Raw genomic sequence first — 26,280 nt, 5'->3', positions numbered from 1 at the left:
TAGAGTTAATATCACTGAAGAGCTCACAGTCTAAATCAGGAATGTGCAATCCCTTGAAATTACACAAAATATCTTCATGAATGTATGGACCACATTTATCTAGGGAGAGGGATCCATACTTTTCCTTAGATTCCCAGAAGTATATATAAAACAAACACACGGGTAAAAATTAATTAAGATAACAGTCATTCTCAATCCTACTTACATATTAGAATCTCCCAGGAAGCTTTTAAAAACTACTAATTATTGGAAGTCATACCTTCCAATTGAATCAGTTTTCAGATTCAATTACATGGAAGTGAGGTCCATGTATTAGTATGTTTTTTAAAGCTCCCAAGTTATTGTAATGTGTGGCCAGTATTGAGGACTCCTTGTCTAAAAGGAGAATCATTATTATCATATAATGATAAAATTTACTACACATTATATAAATAATTGCAATATAGTGTGATAAATATCAAATATAGATATCTATAATAACTGTTCTCTTTTCCCTTAAGGTATGACAGATTATGATTGGGAAATTTCTGATATAATATAAAGACTGAGAAAAACATTTTTAACCCAAATCCTTATATATATTTTTATTTTCTCTATCTGTTTCTGGATGCTGCTTCAAAATATCCTACTGAGCCATCTTTGACTTCAACCTCACACCAGTTAAGCCACTCCTGGTTTCCTGACCCTCAGAAATTGGGTGGGACAATGAATATTTGTTGTCACAAGTAGCAAAGTCTTGGGATTACTTGTTATTCAATAATAGAGGACAATGCAGAGGGCAAATAAATATTCAAAAGCTCTATAAAATAAGCATGCTCTCCATGAGTGTTCCCATGTGTAGAAGAAAGACAATGGTTGGCCTTGTGGTAAGGCACCTGGGGTCCAGTTTAGCCCATCTGATTGCTCTGTGAAATGGGAATTACAACACTTACCTCCTTGGCCAGAATTGGATCACATGTCCATAGCTAAATCGGTTATTGCTCATCCCTTTTGGCTCAGGCTAGGGCTATGACTGATTAGAGAAAAGTAGATACTTATACAAAATTAGGGTCTACTAAGACAAGGGTTAAATTTTTTTTTAATAAGAATAGAAACCATCTCCTATCAGCATATATTAACAAGATGACCTTAAACAAATAGCCTCTCCAAGCCTTCCAGAACAGAAGTACTGATGACAAGTCTTGAGTGTGTATAGTGGGATAAGTAAGAGAAAAAATAAATACAAAAGTTATAATTTTTTTAATTTTTTATTTTTTATAAACATATATTTTTATCCCCAGGGGTACAGGTCTGTGAATCACCAGGTTTACAAACGTCACAGCACTCACCAAAGCACATACCCTCCCCAATGTCCATAATCCCACCCCTCTTCTCCCAAACCCCCTCTCCATAGCAACCCTCAGTTTGTTTTGTGAGATTAAGAGTCACTTATGGTTTGTCTCCCTCCCAATCCCATCTGGTTTCATTGATTCTTCTCCTACCCACTTAAGCCCCCATGTTGCATCACCACTTCCTCATATCAGGGAGATCATATGATAGTTGTCTTTCTCTGCTTGACTTATTTCGCTAAGCATGATACGCTCTAGTTCATTCCATGTTGTCGCAAATGGCAAGATTTCATTTCTTTTGATGGCTGCATAGTATTCCATTGTGTATATATACCACATCTTCTTGATCCATTCATCTGTTGATGGACATCTAGGTTCTTTCCATAGTTTGGCTATTGTGAACATTGCTGCTATAAACATTCGGGTGCATGTGCCCCTTTGGAACACTACGTTTGTATCTTTAGGGTAAATACCCAGTAGTGCAATTGCTGGGTCATAGGGCAGTTCTATGTTCAACATTTTCAGGAACCTCCATGCTGTTTTCCAGAGTGGCTGCACCAGCTTGCATTCCCACCAACAGTGTGGGAGGGTTCCCCTTTCTCCGCATCCTCGCCAGCATCTGTCATTTCCTGACTTGTTGATTTTAGCCATTCTGACTGGTGTGAGATGATATGTCATTGTGGTTTGGATTTGTATTTCCCTGATGCCAAGTGATATGGAGCACTTTTTCAAGTGTCTGTTGGCCATCTGGATGTCTTCTTTGCAGAAATGTCTGTTCATGTCCTCTGCCCATTTCTTGATTGGATTATTTGTTCTTTGGGTGTTGAGTTTGCTAAGTTCTTTATAGATTCTGGACACTAGTCCTTTATCTGATATGTCATTTGCAAATATCTTCTCCCATTCTGTCAGTTGTCTTTTGATTTTGTTAACTGTTTCCTTTGCTGTGCAAAAGCTTTTGATCTTGATGAAATCCCAATAGTTCATTTTTGCCCTTGCTTCCCTTGCCTTTGGCGATGATCCTAGGAAGATGTTGCTGCGGCTGAGGTCGAAGAGGTTGCTGCCTGTTTTCTCCTCAAGGATTTTGATGGATTCCTTTCTCACATTGAGGTCCTTCATCCATTTTGAGTCTATTTTTGTGTGTGGTGTAAGGAAATGGTCCAATTTCATTTTTCTGTATGTGGCTGTCCAATTTTCCCAACACCATTTATTGAAGAGGCTGTCTTTTTTCCATTGGACATTCTTTCCTGCTTTGGCGAAGATTAGTTGACTGTAGAGTTGAGGGTCTATTTCTGGGCTCTCTATTCTGTTCCTTTGATCTATGTCTGTTTTTGTGCCAGTACCATGCTGTCTTGATGATGACAGCTTTGTAATAGAGCTTGAATTCCTGAATTGTGATGCCACCAAATTTGGCTTTCTTTTTCAATATCCCTTTGGCTATTCGAGGTCTTTTCTGGTTCCATATACATTTTAGAATTATTTGTTCCATTTCTTTGAAAAAGATGGATGGTACTTTGATAGGAATTGCATTAAATGTGTAGATTGCTTTAGGTAGCATAGACATTTTCACAATATTTATTCTTCCAATCCATGAGCATAGAACATTTCTTTGTGTCTTCCTCAATTTCTTTCATGAGTACTTTATAGTTTTCTGAGTATAGATTCTGTGCCTCTTTGGTTAGGTTTATTCCTAGGTAACTTATGGTTTTGGGTACAATTGTAAATGGGATTGGCTCCTTAATTTCTCTTTCTTCTGTCTTGTTGTTGGTGTAGAGAAATGCAACTGATTTCTGTGCATTGATTTTATATCCTGACACTTTACTGAATTCCTGTATAAGTTCTAGCAGTTTTGGGTGGAGTCTTTTGGGTTTTCTACATATAGTATCATATCATCTGCAAAGAGTGATAATTTGACTTCTTCTTTGCCGGTTTGGATGCCTTTAATTTCCTTTTGTTTTCTGATTGCTGAGGCTAGGACCTCTAGTACTATGTTGAATAGCAGTGGTGATAATGGACATCCCTGCCGTGTTCCTGACCTTAGCGGAAAAGCTTTCAGTTTTTCTCCATTGAGAATGATATTTGCGGTGGGTTTTTAATAGATGGCTTTGATAATAGTGAGGTATATGTGCCCTCTATCCCTACGCTTTGAAGAGTTTTGATCAGGAAGGGATGCTGTACTTTGTCAAATGCTTTTTCAGCATCTATTGAGAGTATCATATGGTTCTTGTTCTTTCTTTTATTGATGTGTTGTATCACATTGACTGATTTGCGGATGTTGAACCAACCTTGCAGCCCTGGAATAAATCCTACTTGGTCGTGGTGAATAATCCTTTTAATGTACTGTTGAATCCAATTGGCTAGTATTTTGGTGAGAACTTTCGTATCTGTGTTCATCAAAGATATTGGTCTGTAGTTCTCTTTTTTGATCGGATCCTTGTCTGGTTTGGGGATCAAGGTGATGCCTGCCTCATAAAATGAGTTTGGAAGTTTTCCTTCCATTGCTATTTTTTGGAACAGTTTCAGGAGAATAGGAATTAGTTCTTCTTTAAATGTTTGGTAGAATTCCTCCGGGAAGCCGTCTGGCCCTGGGCTTTTGTTTGTTTGGAGATTTTTAATGACTGTTTCAATCTCCTTACTGGTTATGGGTCTGTTCAGACTTTCTATTTCTTCCTGGTTCAGTTGTGGTAGTTTATATGTTTCTAGGAATGCATCCATTTCTTCCAGATTGTCAAATTTATTGCCGTAGAGTTGCTCATAGTATGTTCTTATAATAGTTTGTATTTCTTTGGTGTTAGTTGTGATCTCTCCTCTTTCATTCATGATTTTATTTATTTGGGTCCTTTCTCTTTTCTTTTTGATAAGTCTGGCCAGGGGTTTATCACTTTTATTAATTCTTTCAAAGAACCAGCTCCTAGTTTCGTTGATTTGCTCTATTGTTTTTTTTTGGTTTCTGTTTCATTGATTTCTGCTCTGATCTTTATGATTTCTCTTCTCCTGCTTGGCTTAAGGTTTCTTTCTTGTTATTTCTCCAGCTCCTTTAGGTGTAGGGTTAGTTTGTGTACCTGAGACCTTTTTTGTTTCTTGAGAAAGGCTTGTACTGCTATATATTTTCCTCTCAGGACTGCTTTTGTTGTGTCCCACAGATTTTGAACTGTTGTATTTTCATTATCATTTGTTTCCATGATTTTTTTCAATTCTTCTTTAATTTCCTGTTTGACCCATTCATTCTTTCGAAGGATGCTGTTTTGTCTCCATGTATTTGGGTTCTTTCCAAACTTCCTCTTGTGGTTGAGTTCTAGCTTCAGAGCATTGTGGTCTGAAAATATGCAGGGAATGATCCCAATCTTTTGATACCAGTTGAGTCCTGATTTAGGACCGAGGATGTGATCTACTCTGGAGAATGTTCCATGTGCACTAGAGGAGAATGTGTATTCTGTTGCTTTGGGATGAAAAGTTCTGAATATATCTGTGATGTCCATCTGGTCCATTGTGTCGTTTAAGACCTTTATTTCCTTGTTGATCTTTTGCTTGGATGATCTGTCCATTTCAGTGAGGGGAGTGTTAAAGTCCTCTACAATTATTGTATTATTATTGATGTGTTTCTTTGATTTTGTTATTAATTGGTTTATATAGTCGGCTGCTCCCACGTTGGGGGCATAGATATTTCAAATTGTTAGACCTTCTTGTTGGACAGACCCTTTGAGTATGATATAGTGTCCTTCCTCATCTCTTATTATAGTCCTTGGTTTAAAATCTAATTGATCTGATATAAGGATTGCTACTCCTGCTTTCTTCTGATGTCCATTAGCATGGTAAATTCTTTTCCACCCCTTCACTTTAAATATGGAGGTGTCTTTGGGCTTAAAATAAGTTTCTTGGAGGCAGCATATATATGGGTTTTGGTTTTATTTCCATTCTGATACCCTGTGTCTTTTGATTGGGGCATTTAGCCCATTAACATTTAGAATAACTATTGAGAGAGATGAATTTAGTGCCATTGTATTGCCTGTAAGGTGACTATTACTGTATATTTTCTCTGTTCCTTACTGATCTACCACTTGTAGGCTCTCTCTTTGCTTAGAGGACCGCTTTCAATATTTCCTGTAGAGCTGGTTTGGTGTTTGCAAATTCTTTCAGTTTTTGTTTGTCCTGGACGGTTTTAATCTCTCCTTCTATTTTCAATGATAGCCTAGCTGAATATAGTATTCTTGGCTGCATGTTTTTCTCATTTAGTGCTCTGAAAATATCATGCCAGCTCTCTCTGGCCTGCCAGGTCTCTGTGGATAAGTCAGCTGCCAATCTAATATTTTTACCATTGTATGTTACAGACTTCTTTTCCCAGGCTGCTTTCAGGATTTTCTCTTTGTCACTGAGACTTGTAAATTTTACTATTAGGTGACGAGGTGTGGGCCTATTCTTATTGATTTTGAGGGGCTTTCTCTGAACCTCCTGAATTTTGATGCTCGTTCCCTTTGCCATATTGGAGAAATTCTCCCCAATAATTCTCTCCAGTATACCTTCTGCTCCCCTCTCTCTTTCTTCTTCTTCTGGAATCCCAATTATTCTAATGTTGTTTCGTCTTATGGTGTCACTTATCTCTCAAATTCTCCCCTCGTGGTCCAGTAGCTGTTTGTCCCTCTTTTGCTCAGCTTCTTTATTCTCTGTCATTTGGTCTTCTATATCACTAATTCTTTCTTCTGTCTCATTTATCCTAGCAGTGAGAGCCTCCATTTTTGATTGCACCTCATTAATAGCTTTTTTGATTTCAACTTGGTTAGATTTTAGTTCTATTATTTCTCCAGAAAGGGCTTTTATATCTCCCAAGAGGGTTTCTCTAATATCTTCCATGCCTTTTTCGAGCCCGGCTAGAACCTTGAGAATTGTCATTATGAACTCTAGATCTGACATATTACCAATGTCTGTATTGATTAGGTCCCTAGCCTTCGGTACTGCTTCCTGTTTTTTGTTTTGTGGTGAAATTTTCCACCTTGTCATTTTGTCCAGATAAGAGTATATGAAGGAGCAAGTAAAATACTAAAAGGGTGGCAACAACCCCAGGAAAATATGCTTTAACCAAATCAGAAGAGATCCCAAATCGTGAGGGGGGTGAAAGGGGATAAAAAGAGGTTCAAAAATAAAGAAAGAAAAAAAAGAAAAAATAATAAAATAAAAGAATTTAAAAATGAAAATGAATAAAGAAAAATATAAAAAAGAAAATATATATATATCAGATAAACTAGTTTAAAAATGTTAAAAAAAGAAAAGGGTAAAAGTTAAAAAAAATTTAGCAGAAGAAGAGAAAAAAAATGAAAAAGAAAAAAATTAAATTAACTGCAAGAGTAAAAAAAAATCACAGGGAATAAGCCATGAGTTCTGTGCTTTGCTTTCTCCTCCTCTGGAATTCTGCTGCTCTCCTTGGTATTGAAACCGCACTCCTTGGTAGGTGAACTTGGTCTTGGCTGGATTTCTTGTTGATCTTCTGGGGGAGAGGCCTGGTGTAATGATTCTCAAGTGTTTTGCCCCAGGCAGAATTGCACCGCCCTTACCAGGGGTTGGGCTGAGTAATCCGCTCGGGTTTGCTTTCACGAGCTTTTGTTCCCTGAGCTCTTTCTGTAGAGTTCTGGAGGACAGGAATACAAATGGCGGCCTCCTGGTCTCCAGTCCAGAGTAGCCGAGAGCCCGGGGCCCCACTCCTCAGTGCGCCCTCAGAGAACAGTGCCCAGTTACTCCCGTCTGCCTGACCTCCGGCCGCGTTCCGAGCTCACCGAGCCTGCGACCGGTTCAAGGTAACCCCGAGCTGTGATCTTACTGTGGGCTCTGTCTCTGTAGCCAGCTTTCCCGTTCCAATACCCGCAAGCTCTGCGACACTCAGACACCCCCCATCCTTCTGTTACCCTGTGGGACCTGAGTCCACGCTGACCCCATGTGGGCTTCGCCCCGGTTTAGCCTCTGGAGCGGTGACCCTCAGCGGAACAGACTTTTAAATGTCCTGATTTTGTGTTCCGTTTCTCCGTTGCTTGCCGGGAACTGGCCCCTCCCCCCGGGGTCTATCTTCCCATCGCTTTGGATTCACTTCTCCACCAGTCCTACCTTTCAGAAAGTGGTTGTTTTTCTGTTCCTAGAATTGCTGTTCTTCTTCTCTTCGATCTGCCGATGGATTTGCAGGTGTTTGCAATCTTTAGATAAGCTATCTAGCTGATCTCCTGCTAGCTGAAGTAGTCTCAGCCTGCTACTTCTCCGCCATCTTGACTCCTCCCAAAAGTTATAATTTTTTAAATGTTACATTGAAAAGAAGATTTGGAAAGATAATTTTGATATAACTGCTAAAAGTATTCAGTATTTATTGTATACAATTGTGACTTGAAAATTAACCTTCCCTAAGGTAATCGACTATAGCAACGGTAGGAATGAACCATCATGTAATGTGATGGTAGTATTACAGGAAGTTAATAGTATCTAAAATATCTTCCAGTTAGTACAAAGGAAACATATTTTTCATAAATTGAAAAATTGCCTGCTTAGGATTTCTAAGAGTAATCTGGTGGTTTAATGAGGAGATTTTTGATTCTAGTTCATTGATAACATTGTACCAATAAAGAATGATTTCCTTATACCAAAAATGGACACAAATAAAAAGCACAGAATGATAAAAATTTTACTTTCCTAAGCAAATGAACAAATAGCAAAACAGCAAAGCAGTTTCCTGTAGTCATAACTGAAAATAAATTATAGGAGAGTTTTATCAAGTACTTAAAATCTTCAATTTCTATAGATTTACAAGTTTGTTGAATAAGTAAAGGGGGCCCATATTTTTTTAATCTGCATTTTTTCTGTACCACAAATGATTTTCTATATATCTTTTTTCCAAAGCTAATGAGCAAGTAATTAAGGTTCACTGTCCCTTTATATGACCTGTATTTTATAATATGGGTAAAGAAAACAACAATAACTCTTTATGGGCTTTATATAAAGTAGTGGAAAGGAGATCATCTGGGTAGTTATTATTTTACAGCTTCTCTTAGGTATTCAGTAGCTCCCCACAGGCAATGAACCATGGAAGCAAGAGTTCATTTTAATCTTTTATTGTAGTTTCTCCCTAGATCCTGGTTTGGACTTTCAAATCAGAGTTCACACTTGAACTCCTATAAAATGCCAGATGAGGAGTTGGGAACACAACTAGAGTAGGTGAGACTCTAGTAAGTACCAAAATATCACAGTATTGGATTCTAGACATTTTAAATTCTAAGTTTTAAATGTTTTCTTGGTATGCAAAAGTTAAATGAGGTAGTTGAATTAGTTTCAGGTAAACTCCTCATTAAAAGAGTACTGTGGGGGTGCCTGGGTGGCTCAGTCAGTTAAACATCCAACTCTTGATTTCAGCTCAGGTCATGATCTCAGGGACCTGGGATCCAGTCCCGCATTGTGCTCTCCACTCTGTGGAGAGTCTGTTTGTCTCTTTCTCCCTATGCCTCTCCCCATCTTGCACTCTCTTCTCAACAAATTAATCTTTTCTAAAAATTTAAAAATAAATAAGAGTACTAAGTTTCTACTATATAATATGTTCTGACTGCTTCTGCATATAGATAGCAACATTGATATTTTATTTTTAGTTTTTAGTTTGAGTTAGAATCTTAGACTCACAAATCATTTATTATTTAGCCACTTCATGCCTTGGTTTCCTTGCCATTAAGTACTTACTTGACCTCTGTAAAATGAAGATAATTTCTACCTTATAACTGATGTTGGTATTAGGATTAAATGAGTTAATACATGTCAATAGTTAAAACAATGCCAGGTACAAGTATTAACATATTTTTAAGAAAAAAGTAAAACTGTATATATTTTTACTCATCCCTAAAGCTTATGTGCAAAAGCTATTGTTTTTTATAGCAGTGGCTAGCTACTGTGGTTTCTAATCTTAGCATGGGCAGTTTATTTAGCTGGATGTAGGAAGTCCATGGATTTTTGGGGTTCTGATCCTATTATACCCAGGCCTCTGGTTTACACTCTAACTTCTTATGACAATGACTCAGAATCACTGCCATCCAACTTGCCTGGCAGCTTCTACAAAACGACTTAATTCTCTGTGTCCAGCTCATGGGGAACAGATGTTAAAGTGAAAAAATAACACCATAACAATTTCCCCTAATTAGCACCTTTGTGAGTAAACCGAACAAGAAGACTGAACTGTCCTAGAAACTAAATTACCCTCTCATCTGTGGGAGAACCTTCCAGCTCAGCAGCATGAGTCACTACAGCAGAGATAACTCCTCTGTGCCTCTTCTGTGAACAAACGGGGCCTTCAGTCTTTCAGGTTATAAATCTGGCCATTTCTTCTTCTTCTTTTTTTTTTTTTTTAAGATTTTATTTATTTACTTGACAAACAGAGATCACAAGTAGGCAGAGAGGCAGCAGAGGGGGTGCGGGAAGCAGACTCTCCATGGAGCAGAGAGCCCAATGCGGGGCTCAATCCCAGGACCCTGAGATCATGACCTGAACCAAAGGCAGAGGCTTAACCCACTGAGCCACCCAGGTACCATTTCTAAAATCTGGCCATTTCTAAAAGCACTTTAATCATTCTCCATTTTTAAAAAGCTCATGTTTTTCTACTGTTATCTCCTTCTTCATCTCCTCCTCCTCCTCCTCCTTATTTTTGCTTCTCCTCATTCATAAACACAAAGTGAGATAACCGTACTTTCCACATTATATTACTGACTCAGAAATTCCATTATTTTTATGACCTCCTATCAGGAGTAGCATAAAAATATTACCAAATTAAGAACTAGCAAGATAACTTCTAAAAAGAAGGAATGAAGGAAAAAAGGAAGGAAGGGAGGAAGGAAAGAAGGTAGGTAGGTAGATAGGTTGCGGGGAGGGAGAAAACCCTGTTTTGTCACAAGAAGTTCCCAATCAAAATCACATGATACCAAATGATGATTTTTGACGTCCTAACATGAAATCCAACATTCACTTGAGAATATTTTCTCCTGACTTAACATGCAGCATCCTCTGATAGCATTAGTTTTAATATCACAAAAGGAAACTAGCATCTCAACTACTTCATTTGCATACTATAATTTCTATATGATTCAGTTCCATTATCAATTTGAAGCACAGGAGCCCAAAATAAATGTATCATTATCACCAAATTGCAGCATTTTTCTCTCCTTATGAAGATAAATTTATTCTTAAATTTATTCTAACCCAGCTCAAAATATCCAGCCACTATCACAGGGGACTATTCTGAAGGCCAAAAGAAGAGTTAAAGAGTCCTCTGGTCTAAGGCCACTTTTAGAATCCATCAGTGAGAGAGGTTTCAAACCCCCTCTTAAGGGTCCTAAAGGAAAGAAATTTTATAACATCTCCCAATAAATTCTTCTGTAGCTTTGGCTACACAGGGTGTGACAATATAGGGGAAAAAATGCATCCATAAATCATTCTTGAAAACCTTTCCTTTCATGGTCATATTCTACAAAGGGAATTTCTCAGGTCACCTGACTAACATCTTACTTTCTGCACAGTATACAAGTTGTTAGTATGAAATTTTTAATGAGTTGTCTTTTATTCAGTCTCTTATTTTCTCTTACCTTTAGGGTATTTTAATAAGTGATGTAATCCTTACTAAAAATTCTTTATTTTGACATAAGAAATTCATTGTTACATTGTCTTTCAGATAATCTTTAATCATTATAGATAATATTGCTGTCTATGATTTCCTTTAAAAAGGTCCATATTTGTTATGTGATTTAACAGAAATAAGGGAAAAAGAAGGAGAGAGAATGAAGGAACAGACAAATACACATTAGTGATTGGTCATGGATAGCTTTGGAATATTTTTGCTTCAAGAATACAAACCAAATCAATCGCTTTAAGCATTAAGTACAAATGCAAGTTTATGAAAGTCTATCAGTTTTTATAGCTTATAAGATTGAATATTCCCTTTTCAAAAGGACTCATGAATGTTTTTGTTTCACAAGCAATGTTTATCTTCCTGAGTTCCTTTCATATGTTCCTAAAGAGCAATGTGGTTTTGTTTAGTAGGTATTTATTAAGACCCACTATCGACCAGACACTGTGTTCAAGGATGGGAAAACAAAGATGAACAAAACCAGGTTCATAGCTGTGGAGTCTGAAGTCTTGCAGGAACTACCAACACATAAAAAACACATCATTTCCATGCAAGAGGCAAATGCCATGAGGAAAGCCTCTACTGGATTATGGGAGGCCAAAGGGATATGAAGTCAGGGAAGGCTTCCTAGAGGAGCTGCTGTAATTAGAAAATTTCTAATTTAATTTTTAAGAAAATAGTCCATATATATTTCACTTATTTGTCGAGCATATCAAATAGCATGAAGGACATGGGGAGTTAGAGAGGAGAAGGGAGATGGGGGAAATTGGAAGGGGAGGTGAACCATGAGAGACTATGGACTCTAAAAAACAATCTAAGGGGTTTGAATTGGCGGGTAGGTGGGAGGTTGGGGTACCAGGTCGTGGGTATTATAGAGGGCACGGATTGCATGGAGCACTGGGTGTGGTGAAAAAATAATGAATACTGCTATGCCGAAAATAAATAAAAAATAAATTTTTTAAAAAAGAAAATAGTCTGTATAATAGAAAGTTGAAAAAATACTCAGTATTTATGGCATAGACTCTAGGGTGGCATGTATTAGAAGATGAAAGTGAGTAGGAGGCAAAGTATAAATCAACTGTCACAGACAAAAGGAAGAAATTTCTTCTAAAATGCTTAAGCGAAGTTGGTGAACATTCATAGATATGCTTCTAAAATTCTGACACAATTCCAATCTGTGTGTGTGTGTGTGTGTTTTCCACACCAAGCAATTCTCTAACATTGGCTGAATGTCCTACAATTTAACTCAATTCTGATACCATCTGTCTGGAGATAGCATCAGATTCCATAGATTAAAGGCTCAGTCCCACAAAAACGCACCCCCCCACCCCTCCAACACACACACACACACACACACACCTACCTCAAATCCAAGTTGTCATTTGTGTTTCTGACCAACCAGCTATAAATTGGAGATTCCCAAGACTCCCTCCTTGGGTTTGGTTAATTTGCTAGAGCAGCTCACAGAACTCAGAAACATTTGCTTATACTTGACAGTTCATTACAAAGGGATATAACTCAGGTATAACCAGATGGAAGAGATTTATAGGACAAGGTATAGGAAGGGGCATACAGCTTCCATGTTCTGAGTGTGCCACTCTGCTCGAACCTCCATATGTTCACCTACCCGGAAGCTCCAAACCCCATTCTTTTGGGTTTTTATAAAGGTTTCATTACATCGGCATGACTAATTAAATCATTGACCATTGGTGACTGAACTCAATCTCTAGCCCCTCTTCTCTTGTGGAAGGAGGTTCTCCTGGCAACCAGCTCTCATCTTCAGGTGTTATCCAAAAAACGCATAACATAAACTCAGGTGTGGCTGAAACGTGTCTTGATAGAGACACCTTTATCGCTCTTATTGCTAAGGAAAGTTTAAGGGTTTTAGTAGTTCCCTGCCAAAAATGGAAGTTAGAGCAAGTGCATATTTATTATAAATCACAGTATCACTGCCCCAACCCTGGTCTTCAAACATAAATCCCTAATAGCAAAATAATCATAAAAGTCAAAAGATATTGGTATATTACTAGAATCTCATTCAGTCATTAGTAACTATCCAGGACATTGTCATCATATCATGGGAGAATGTCTCCTAAGCTGAGGCCACTCAGGTGTTTAGGCTTCCATCCCATCTTGTCAGGTTCCAAAAACCACCAGCAGTGTCAGCAATCTATGTCTTCACCTTAGCAAGAGACATATCATTTCTTGCTCTGAGCCTTTTCTGAGGTGTTAATGTAATATTGGATTTCCTTCCATTACATACCCATTTATTCATTCTTTTTCCACAGCTACTAATTTTCCTTCTCTCCATTTATACCCAGACTTCCACCTTGGGAAGGGACATTAGGTTTGGTTGCTGTTCTGGTCTAGATTGCAGGCAGCAAGCAGTCCTGGTCTAGGACGTGCCTGCCCCTCCATCCACACTCATTCAGATAGGTAAGGTTACACAAATGCTGACCTAGTGGGTTTTCATGACCATTAAGCAATTCCCTGTTAATCCCAATTTTGCCAGATGGGGTAAAGGCACACCCCACCCCACCATGACCTTAGGTATTCTAACATAAATATTTAAAACATAGTTACAGTTTCTTGCTTAGAAATCATCCCTGATTCCAGTTCCTGTAGTTTCAGCCCTCTGACCATTGCAACAAGGAGCTCTACTTACTGTTTTGCTCAAACGAGACCGTGGGTTATTATCACTTGGATGCTTTAAACAGACAAATATATCTGAAGCCACATGTTTGCAGAAGAAGGACTGGGGAGCCTCTCTGGATCTACTTTTAATACAATAACCCTAGGTAATTGTCTCATAATAAACTTCCCTCTATCCCTCGGGTGTACCAGTATTTGGGAATTACCTTCTAAAGAAATGATGCTCAAGTTTTGATATAGTTAAGAATAAGTGGGGTCAGGGCACCTGAGTGGCTGTCAGTTAAGCAACTGACTTCTGCCCTGGTCATGATCTCAGGGTCCTGGGATCCAGCTCTGAGTCCGTCTCCCACTCACCAGGAAATCTACTTGTCCCTTCGGCCCTCCTCCCTCCTCCCTGCTCATGCTCCCGCTCTCTATCTCTCTCTCAAGTAAATAAAATATTTAAAAAAAAAGGGGGGGGGTCTCTGGTTTTTGTGTTTGGAGCCGTTTTCCTATGAGATTCTAACGCCTACCTAATGTAAGAAACCCTGGCCAAAACAAAATGTGATTGGTTTGCATTTGGTTTCTTTAGGTACCCTGCACATGCTGTATAAGAAACTGGCTTTTTAGACAAAATAGTAATACCAGTGAAGCACTCCCATGTTTCGTGAAAGTTTTAACACACAGAAGACATTGGTCAGTGCCCACCCTTAAACCCGTACTCCTCTACCGGCTGCTGATATTATATCTTTAGCCTGAGATGTAAATCTCAAAGCTGAGGGCCAAAGGACCTACATAAGTAACAAAATGGAAGAGCTAGGATGAGCAATCTCAGAGGCAGCCCTCAGCCAACATCTCTTAAGGACTCAGGTATAAATGCCCCAGCTCCCTCTCTCTTTGGCAGGGTGATTCCGAGGCATGTGTTTGCTGCAAGAGTATGCTCTACTCACTCATTGTGGCTGGCTTAATAATGCACATTTTATGGGCTGCCTTCCCTTCCTTGTATTCCCTTCCTGCTCCCTTATTAGTGTTCCCTGCAACTCTAGATTGCAGCAAATCTTTATCTCAAGGTCTGCTTCCAAGGATTAAATCAAGGGGACACAACCCATTAAGTACAATGATATCTTCAGGTTCGAAGAGTATCTTATAAATACCCCAAAATAAAGCCAAAACTGTAAAGATAATGAACAAGACAGACCAGTTTAACAATAATGTTTTGTAAAGCATATTAGAAAACAGACATTTGTGGGGCGCCTGGGTGGCTCAGTAGGTTAAAGCCTCTGCCTTCAGCTCAGGTCATGATCCCAGGTTCCTGGGATCGAACCCCGCTTCGGGCTCTCTGCTCAGCAGGGAGCCTGCTTCCCTTCCTTCTCTCTCTCTGCCTGCCTCTCTGCCTAACGGTGATCTCTGTCTGTCAAATGAATAAATAAAATATCTAAAAAAAGAAAAGAAAAGAAAAGAAAACAGACATTTGTTCATGATTTGGGTCCCAGGAACATAACATGGCTTGCACACACATGGAAGAAAATCACAGTAAGGTGTATCAACAAGTAAGGACACGTCAGTTATCATTCTAGGTACATGGCCAAACAATGGTAGAGATGGCAAGGGAGGTGTCAGGTGGAAACCTGAAGAGAGGTATCAGTTTTTTATAAGGATGTAAGTGTACATACTGAAAACTCCTGGGAGACTTCAAACCCACTGCTTCTCCAGCTGACTCTGATCTGAACAGCATAATTAATAAATCATGACACACTGATGTGCTGAGGCCTGGCTCAGACCAGCTCTCATGAGCTGGTTGTTAATTTCAGGAATTTTGCAAGCCCAATTACTTCATATAATAGTTTGAAATAGGTCATAGTGAGGGTATTTATACCACAGAAATGGCCAAACACTATAAATTAGGTTTCCTTCCTTCCCCAAGAGCCAACTGTTAAGCATTTACCATCATAGCACTGAATCATGATGTTGTCATTATTCACCTGTTCTATTAATTAGTCAGTGTTACTGCAATAGGTAGACCAAGGACTGGCAATAGATCAAGATTCACTTCAAGGAATGCCTTGTAAAATTCTACTCAATTGTAGGAGATCAAAAAAGATATTGTCCAAGTAGGTAGTCTTTACATTGAGCTTTGCTCAGGGGTTTACATATAAAAATAGTTTTAGGGGATTAAATTTTCAAATCTTCAACTTTCATATATGCTCTTTCCAAAAACTAATTTGCCTGAGAATGAGGCTACTTCTCCATGGTCCTTCTCCCATTTTATAGAAAAAAAGGTATACCTTCACACACACACAAATACCAAATCTCACTACTGGGCATTACTATGTGTAAAAGTTTCCGAGGCCCCAAACAAAGGCATACAGGAAAAGACTGGTTTGGAAGAAGACTCTTTCCATGATTAATCAAGGCTTCTTAGATACACAGAACCTGCTGTCTTCTCCTGTTTTACAGATATGTATAAAATACATATTTTATTTTATTAAAATATTTCAGAATATTAATCTTTTATATATTTTATAATATATAAATATTATAAATGAATATAAATATATATAAATATATGTTAAGATGAAGTTTGCATTAAAAATGAAAATATTTTGACCGGTTTTTAAATTTTTCTGAATTTAGAACAATTGAGGAAATATAGATCAATAACGCTGATTCTTTTTGTTGTAACTGGAGTGCTTTACAGGACTACCTAAAAACTTAAGATACTTTGAAAATCCCACAGCTATAAATTTCTCATGCCTTCTTTCCTATTCAGGGTGCTTTATCCAGTAACATAATAAAAACGCATTTAATCAAATCATATCATGAAATATTTATCCAATTACAGTCATTTCATTTTATAAGACATTCAATATTTTCTACTTCTGAGTAACAAAAACCTGAATTTATTTGAAATTACAATTAAAGTAAATTTAGATGTCAAGTCAAAACTGACTGAAAGGGCACACAGTTTTTAGGAAAATTCCTTTCCAAGGCACAGGAGCAAAGAAGTTTGGCATTTCGAGCTGAGATTATTTTCACAGCCCTTGGAAGTCCCGTCTCTCCACAGGTAAACTGGATGGGGGCAAATAAATACCCTTCCAGAACATCCAAAAGAAAAGAGAGGGGAAAAAATTCCTTTGAAGGATTTACTCACTGCAAGTGTTCATTATAGGTGCTATTTAACAGAGAAAGTGCCATCATTGATGTATATCGCCATCCAGCAGTGATAATAACGACCCTCTGTCCGGTTGGGTTTCAAAAAAGCGGCGCTTTATTTCATATGGCCATCGCTTATATAGGGGAGCTAAGCCAATCAGCATAGACAGCGATATGCATCCACCAATCTTACGCTTGTTACCAAGTACCCACAGCATAGCAATAGTTCAACAGCCAATAGGTAGTACTTCCTTTTTACCATCAGTCACTCTAGACACACCTTCTGGCAAATCGCCAGGCGCCATTTTGCAAAGCTCTACGGTTGACGGATCTCCGGGCCCCTGGAGCATCCGCCCTCGACAGATGTATGGGGGTGTGGGGGGGGTAGTTTCTGAAAGGAATCTAGAAGACAGTATTTTTAAAGCATTATGATCTTTGAAAAAAATTAGATGTGTGAGTGTATTCAAATATATACATGTGCTCACATCAGCAGCACATATACTCAAATACACACATGTAAATGTTGACTTTTGCCATTTCATTTAAGCAGAGTGGTGAGCAGAGAAAAGGATAAACCTCTGATTCCTATGAAGAGTCACTAATCCCCAGCCAAGAGTATATCTCATTGCTTTATTTTTTCAAGTGTACCAAAAAGTTGGCTTTTTTTAGATCCTGTGAGCTAAGTGTGCCTGATGTAAATTCTACTATCGAGTCATACCAGATAGTAAATGTCTGTGTTATTCATAGTATCAAAGTAGTAAATGCGTTTTTGATATAGGCTAAGCCTGGGCATTTATGAGGCACCTGCACTTTTAAGAGTTCATATTGGCAAAACATATTGAATCATTTCTTCTAAAACCATCCACTAAAAAAACCCTCTTTTCCCACTTTATTAGGCATTCCAGAAGTTACAGTATCCCATAAAATAGAAATCATGTGGGAGTAAAATTTATATTCTTCCACAAAGTTCCTCCCAGCATTACAAATGATGCATTTGTGGCCCTTCAAACTGGTGTGGCAGCCATCTATGGTGACTGTTCTAATAAAATTCTCAATTTAAGGGTAACTTGTTTTGGCAACTAGACAATTTCATTTAGCCAGTTTGGAAGTGTGGAAGCAGATAAAAACCTTCTTGATCAAGAAAAGAGAAAGTTTGTGGATGTGTATTTTATGATAAAACAATTTGGGGGAGCTTGGGTGGCTTAGCCTGCTAGTTTCCACTCAGGTCAAGACCTCAGGGTTGTGAATCAAGTACCCACCAGCTCCTGCTCAGCTCAGAGTCCTCCTGAGAGTCTCTCCACCTCCCTCTGCCACTCCCCCATTCTCCTACGCATCAACATTCATGTGTACTCTAAGACATTCAATCAAGCAAATCTTAAGGTGGGGGGGGGGGACTCAGTGGCCACTCTCTGTTTAACCAACTACAGATATTGCCTTGCCTTTTTTTTTTTTTTTTTTTTTGGCATATACTGTATAAAGAATGGCAAGAAATAAACTCTTTTAATGAAGAGAATCTAAACCTATTTTGTTTTCTAGAAAACAAAAAAGAAGTCTTAGGGACTCCTTGCAGATTGTGTCTTAGGAAAGGGGCAATTTTATCCCTTTTCCTTGGTGATACTGTTAGAAATTATAGGTTAGTTGTGTGTTCAAGACACTTGTGGTTTTTTCCCTTTCACCAACTTCTCAGCTGTTGCTTTTCCTCCTATAGATACCATCTCAGTTGCTACACAGGCATCTGTTTTCTTTGGTCCCAAACCACAGGAGTCTTGCCTTGCAATTTGCCATAGTTTGACCTTGCATTAACATATACATTTTGATTTTTGTAAAAATGATAGTTCTACACATTTAACTTGGGTGCAACTTAGAATGATGCTGCTAAAACTTTGCCAGTGGACTTCTGCTTTGAGGTGGTGGGATTTGGATAATATTGAACAGTCAGTGAAATCAAAAAGACTCTATCACCTGGGGAAAAGCATACATCTTTTAGATAAGCATGAAAGTAACCATAACCCAAGGGAATGTGGGATGTTCTTTCCCTCAGGGTTGGGAAAGGATGTGGAATAATTCAAGAATATTCTGATTGGTAGTATAAAATGGGTACACAGAGAAGGCTGTTTCTGGCAGAGATGAACTAGGATACATGCACATGTCCTTGGGAAAATGATAAGAGGAGCTTAGCTGTCAATAGACATTCTGCTCCTAGGTCTTAACCTTCACTTAGTTTGTTGTATATTTTTTATGTTATTGGGGTACCTTAGTTAATGAGAGGTTTTGGTCTGTGTCTTGTAATTAGAAGAAGAAATGTCCCATATACCAGGTACTATTCTGGGGCTAATTAGGACCACTGAGCTGCCTGACAGGTACAAAAATTTTCATGGCAACCCTATGAGGTAAGAATTATTTTCCCCCATTTTAGAGATGTGAAAATTCTTATTTTCTAATAAGAAAAGTGCAGGGACGGGACTGATGATTGCTTCAGTTTGGCTCACCCAGTAAATGGGGGTTGTTGGACCCTGAGAAGCAGAGGTAAGGGCAACATCAACCTATTAGTTGATCAGGCCCCAAGAAAAAGATCTTGCTTGGGCTTTTGCCTCTTTTTACACATATGACTAGAAAAGAAACAAAATAAAATATAAGGCAGGTCCCTAGAAATTTTTTTCTGCTCTACATCAAGTTTTTGAAAGGTTTGATCAGGGGTCCTTCACGGTCTCAGTTCTAAAGGGAAGATGGGACAACCTTCTAGATTTAGTTTGTTTTGACTCTCCTTAACACTAGGATGTATGCAAATTGAAAGATCCCTCATGAATATGTAAGTAGCACATGTTCTCCCAAACACAAGTGTCCAAGTGCATTAATAGCTAATGCTGCATTCCCTAGGAATCTTTTGAAAATCTGCCTGATGTTAGAGTGAAAGGTTTTTTCTTTTTCCTTCTGCAACACCCCAATTCTAAGCCTTTTGTTTCATAAATGAGAAGAATTTTAGGGAGTGAGTGACAGGCAAATCTCAACTCGTCAGGGGTGATTTCCCTGCACAGGACATCTGGTGAACATGACTTCTGCATTCCTAGAGCTAAATCCTGCACCAGCTGATACACAATTAAGTGTAACATCATTCATTCCAGGCTGTCAGAGAGGAACACACAGAGACCTCCTCATACTCCTGTGCCCCACAAAGTAGAATGTATGCTAATGAACCAATGTGATGTAAGATGAAGCCACAGGATCATGGACATTTAGAATGAATGCCTAGATGAGGTTTATTCCATTACTCAGGCAGGAGTCTCATTTGCCTAGACGTAACAGCTAACATTTATCTATTGCTGTGTGACAAACTGCCACAAACTAGCAACTTAAAACAGTGCCCATTGATTATTTCATAGTTCCATAGGTCAAAAAGTCTGGTGGACTTGGCTGGATCCTACAAGGCCAACGTCAGAGTATCAGCTGGGCTGAGCTCTCATGCAGATGCTCTGGAGAGGAAGCTACTTCCAAGTGCATTCAAACAATTGGCAAAACACAACTCCTTGTTACCCTGGGACAGGGGCTCCATCTCCTTGATGGCTGTCAGTCCAATACTCCTCTCAGTGTCTCAGGTTCCTGGAGCCAACCATAGCGCATGAAATCCTTCTTGCGTCTTGAATCTCTTCCGTCTTTCTCTTCTGCCACTAGCAGGAGAAAGCTTACTGCTTTTGTGTCCATGTGATTAGATTAGATTAGATTAGATTAGATTAGATAATCTCTCTTTTAAAAGGTTAACTCTGCCGTATAATACACAACTTTCAGAGGTTCTATGGATTCTTGGGAGGCCATTTGAGAATTCTGCCTACCACACCTAGCAAGTAGAACTAATAAAAATATTGTCAGCCTTGTCCTATCCTCAAAAGGTCAAGACATTGTAAGTATAGGTGAAGCTGGTAGAAATAACATTGAGAATCATGTTTAAATTTTGGGACATGGAAGTTTCAAAGTTTAAAAGTTAGACTGAAATGGTAAAGAGTCAATGTCCTTTGAAGAAAGTTACAACATTACTTTAAGCAACCAGTTTTCCTTAATACAAAATTTTAGAAGACACTAAACTATCTGAACTTGCCTTACAAAAAATAAGAAACCATAGCTGTCCTGCTGACTATGTACCTTTAATTCAGCAATCCCTTGATACTCTCTCCTTCATTCACAGCTGATGTCTTCAAATTAGCCTTGAGTCATACTGCCCTCCATCCCCTGACCTGCTCCCCTCAGTTCCTGAGCCCTTAGCACAGCCCTTGATTCCTGTTTATTGCCGTCTATCATCCATCAGGTTCCACTGGAGCTAACTGCTGTAGCTCTTGCCTAAGCTGGTCTGTACTGCTTCTGGCCATTCTGTAAGCAACTTGTCAGGAGCCATCTCTCTCTGCCAAGCCAAAGGGCCCCTGTGATTGCTTCTCCCAGCATCATATCACCTCTCAAGGAAACCTGCTCTATCCTCAAAGAATAACTGGTTCTTCCTGGCTAAACTTGTAACTCTTGAATTCCTTTTGTTTGTCATCCTGTTTTTATGCACTTTGTTCTTCCATTTACACATGATAAAAATAGGTCACCTATTACTTATTTTACTCAATTGCTTGTTTAGAATGGCTTGTGTCTCCTTTACATTTAGGTCAATATTCACTCTTGGATTAGGCATGCTTGCAGGTCGGCAAGATATGAGCAAATGTTAAAATGCTTTGTGATGAATTTGCCCAGGGATAATAATGTTCATGAGGTTAAGATGTTCTGGGTAGCCATCCCCAATTTAATGCCTATGTATCACCCAAATGCCACATGCCGTAACCTAAAAGGTTACGATGAGCCCAGGTTTATAAATGGTAAACTGTCAACCACACTTTTGGAAGCTGAGAGGTTAATAGAAGTTAAGAATTTTGAAATGCCTTTTCCTATTTAACTGGAACAAAAGTTGTTCCCATACAGTTTCCTGGTTAAGTACATTCCCTGGTCCCTGCAAACTCAGAGGCAATGTCAGAAATCTTTTTGCTGGCTATTAAACATGCATTTTTTTATCTTGATTTTTATTAATAATTGATATATTCATGAAAGTAAAATAAAGTATTTTTCCTTAGTCACTGCATTCAATTTAACACGTGTTGGACCTATCATGGTTTCCTAAGCTAAAATGCAAGCCTTGTGAAATTCCTATTTTTTTTTAATGAGTAAATTTCATCCAAAGCAGAGAACTTTGCTTTGAAAATAAATTTTGGGAATCTAAATGTAAGTATAATTTTATTAATTTCTAAAAATATAAATATTCTAAGTATTCTTGCCCCCAGGTTAAAAATTGTTTTTTAACATCATTTAAAATGTTCTATTTCTTTTCCCTCTGTGTCATTAGGCAAGTAGTCCCTGATTCCAGATAACAAAAATGAAGCAGTATAACAAATAAGGGAATCAGTTCCTGATAATATTTCCCAGATGATCACAATCAAACTGGGTGGGTAGCAGCCATGTGCAAGCCCTCGTGGGTGGGAGAGAAGGGTTTTCACTCAGCAGCAATGTCATTACTAGACCTTTGCCCTGGACTTCACCCTGCAGAATCCCTGTCAGGTCTTTTTCCTGCCTACTGGATCCAAAATAAAGCTTTGCAGCCAAAATATTCAGTGACAGATGGCTCATTTCATTGCTGTAATGTCACCCTTTGGGTCCCTGAGGGGATGATTCCAGGAATAGAAAGCGGGGCAAATACAGAAATGGACTTATAACAGAATCTAACACCATCAGGGTTTCTCCAGTTGCTGATGAAATAAAGAACTTCTAAATTCTTTTCATCTAACATGAGAGGCCCCTCTTCTCTCAATAAATGGTAATTAGTGCACAGAGTATAGTATGGGTTCAGTCCCTCCTTTGACCCTGACAAGGTCAATGATTTTGAGCCTGTTCCTCAGTTTCCTCATAAGTAAAATGAGCATCAGAACAGTACTTACCAAAGGCAACAAAAGCAAAAATAAACATTTGAGATGACATCAAATTAAAAGGCTTCTGCACAGCGAAGAAAGCCTTTAACAAAATGAAAAGGCAACCTACTGAATAAGAAAATGTTTGCAAATCATATATCCAATAAGGGGTTACTATTGAAGATACATAAAAAACTTATACAACTCAACATAAAAAATAATAATAATAATAATCTTAGCCTTAGCTAAGAACCCAATAAATGGTGACTAACATTTTCTTCCTTCTCTTTGATGAGTTTGATTTTGTATAAAAATCAATACATAATAGAACATAAAACAAGAGGTACAATATAGGAAACCTATTAACGGAAATGATATTTTGTTAATATTCTTAATTCAGAATGGACTAAGACTAAATAATACCAAAATCAGTATTTTATTGTTTATTCTAAAATGGGAATGAGAAGTTGCTCCCCCTGGAACAATCCATAAGAGACAATTAGTATTCTTCCCATTGTTGAGATCTCTAAGGCTATGGGAGGTTATGACTTATTTCTAGTCATGTCTAGGTTCCCTTGATAAAATTACTTACAGTGCTCACTAGAATTGGTTCTAGATTTCATTTTTTAACTGCTTCCCTTTTTGAGAAAAGGTATGAACTTTTTCCATCATACGCATTTACAAAGTTATAATTCACAAAGATTCTGGGAGGTTTTTTTGTTCTGTTTTTCATTTTTTTCCTAACTTGGCACATCCGAATCTTTTCCCTAAGGTCTGTATCTGTACTGCTATTTTCCAGTTTATCTTGGCATCACTGCTTCATCATTTGGCCCCTGAGTCAACATAGTTTCACCACCATTATCTACGCAGCACCACCTCCTCTGAATGGACTCACAAATGTCCTTCTCTGTTGCATGCCTTCGCTGGGTCTGCTTTCTCATGACGTTACCTGTTACCCATCTGTCTACTCCTAAAGAATGCCATGAGGGAGTGACAGTGCTTCAGAAAGAGTCTTAAGAATCTTGACACTCATTTGAATTTAGTCACTGTGTATTACTGAATTCCTAACCTCCTTTTTTCAAGACTTTTTCCAAACTGAAAGTGAACCAAGTTAATCAGATTCATATTTTCTAAAGCTTACAAGCTTTCTCTCTAATTATGATTAATTTGGTCTTGACAGCATTTATAGTTAATCATTGGGTACCAGAATCTTTATATATTTTACTTTTAATTATGAGTCTTTATATATTTTACTTTTAATTACGGATATAATTAATTATATCCATTAAACATACTCATGTGTTAACAAGTGCTATTATCCCCATTTTATAGGTGTGGAAACCAAGAATCAGGAAATATAAGCACCTTCCCCAAGAGCCTACAGTATGTGGCTGCATTTCCCACCAAGCAAGATGCCCAAAAGAGTCCTTTGGAGGACACAGCAATTGTTCTCAAGCGCATGTCTATATAAAAGTTATCTGACATGTTTATCAAAAGTGTATCCCATAGTCCATCACCCAAATTCCAGGCTCCAGCCTCCAGATTCTGCTTCAGTGGGTGGATCTATGCTTTGCCTTTCAACAAACTCTCTGGGAGATTTTGATGCAGGCCATCTGCACAGCACACCCAGCTGAGGAGAGACCCAAACTGACCGCATTACCAGCTATGTCCCATATGAAGAGACCCAAACTGACCGCATTACCAGCTATGTCCCACATGAAGAGACCCAAACTGACCGCATTACCAGCTATGTCGCACATGAAGAGACCCAAACTGACCGCATTACCAGCTATGTCGCATATGAAGCACCCCATTTCCTGCTTTTCTTCTCCTTAAAGCCATAAATTAACCAAGTGCTGAGATTTACTTTTATAACAAAACTTAGGCTGAATGGGGTTTTCCAGAATTCAGGTTTTGTTGGGAGGCAGAATTTTGTTGGGAGGCAGAAATTGGGGTTTTTCAGAATTCAGGTTTTGTTGGGAGGCAGAGCCTGAGGATCAATAAAACTAGACTGTCTTTTTCCTTTACTGGCTTCTTGCCTGTCATTTGATTAAAAAAACCATATTGTGTCTCATTCTTCTCAATGGAATGTGCAAATTCATGTCCGCTACTCACTGAAAAGACCTCTAAAGAGGAAAACGGACCATGGGAGGACCATGAAAAGCTCCAGGTAAAGAACACTGTGTGAGTCCTCAAGACTCAATTACTCTCTTATCTACGTGGGGCATACTGATTTTATTATGGCTTCAATTTATTGCACAAAACATGAGGGATGACATATTCAGTTGGCATCTGTGAGGCTGGCAGATATGGCAGATAGAGAATTTACAATGTGCAGGCTTTGTGTCCTTGGAAAAGTTGTTTTAAGTCCTTGCACCTCCTTTTCTTCATGTGAAACGGGAAGACGTACTATCAACTTCATGGGGTGCTGAGTTGTCACTTCATGATTTGCATAACTAAGCTTTGATGCATTATTCAGCCCAAATATTTTCATTCTCAACAGCCTACCTTCAAGCTATTGTTAATATCAGTATATTCACTCTTATGTTCCTGTCTGTTTTATAGAAAACAAATATGACACTGGCCCTACTCTTAGGAAAGTTACTCTCAAGCAAATGAGACAATCTAATGTGATACCTAAAACCAGAGATTTGGTAGGATTTTCACAAATGGGGGAAAAGGGAGGAAAGCCAGGAAAGTGTATATAATATGACCCTAGTTTTTAAAAACAATTTTAAAACAATTACCAATTCCTCTACAGTTTTGTATATATCCATTAAACATACCCACATAAAACATCTGTATACATATTTACATAACATGTAATTTACTAAATATAAAATATACATATATACATCATTAATATGAGATCTTTTGGAGAGAGAATAAAGAGAAGGAAGGAAACAAAAAAGAAATATAAGTAAATAATATGTTTTTAAAAATACATGGATGTCCCACGATAAAAAGAGCAAATGTAATATGACCCCAGTTAAGTAAATGTGCATTTGTGGGTGTGTATGTGTCTGAGATACGTGAAAACATAAACAAAACACAAACAGGGCCTAGTTCAAGGTAGTGAGACTTAAGAGATCTTTACTCTTTTCTGTATTGTTAGACTATTTTTTATAATGTCATGTTATTTATAACCAGAAACATTATACAAAGGATAGACTGTGTCAAAATATTTATTATTGTACATGATGTATTGTTTTATTTTGCCTTTTCAAGTGGTCTCTAAAAGGTATGAATTATTTTGAAATGAGAAAAATTATATTCTTTGAAGAGGTATTCTCAATAGTAACAAAATGCAGTGGAAGAAAGGCCACGGCTGCTTTAAGGACCCAAGTAAAGCACAGTGCACAATGAGCTGGTTTGCCAGAACAAACTCAGTCACTGAACTCTTCTTTTTCTTCTTTCTTTTCCTTCTGTAGATGTTTTGAATTATGTAAATCTCAGATTTGTTGAAAGAATCTATTTTTTTAATCTTTACAGAATGGTTTTACTTAATGTTTTTCCAATTCATGTCCCATGTTCAGCACGTCCCAAGCTGAACTTGGGATTTCCTTTCTGCCTCAACTTCTCTTCCTGTCTCCTTTTTTAAGAGGTATGCCCCCACCTT

At 38.2% G+C, this 26,280-nt stretch overlaps 1 protein-coding gene and 1 long non-coding RNA gene across 16 annotated transcripts in view; one reads left to right on the top strand and one right to left on the bottom strand.

Annotated features, from left to right (window-relative positions):
- The window catches only part of LMNTD1 (lamin tail domain containing 1), a 497,491-nt gene that overhangs the window by 353,424 nt on the left and 117,787 nt on the right, over positions 1-26,280 (bottom strand). The gene's annotated exons all lie outside the window — the stretch shown is intronic.
- On the top strand, positions 6,896-24,688 carry LOC132019559 (uncharacterized). The gene is made up of 2 exons (XR_009404802.1): positions 6,896-7,111; positions 23,994-24,688. It is a non-coding gene; the product is annotated as an uncharacterized LOC132019559 (long non-coding RNA).

The sequence above is a fragment of the Mustela nigripes genome, chromosome 6 (assembly GCF_022355385.1).
Source record: "Mustela nigripes isolate SB6536 chromosome 6, MUSNIG.SB6536, whole genome shotgun sequence".
Classification (NCBI taxonomy): Eukaryota; Metazoa; Chordata; class Mammalia; order Carnivora; family Mustelidae; genus Mustela; species Mustela nigripes.
The sequence above is the reverse complement of the archived record's forward strand: the minus strand, read 5'-3'. Positions and strand labels throughout refer to the sequence as shown.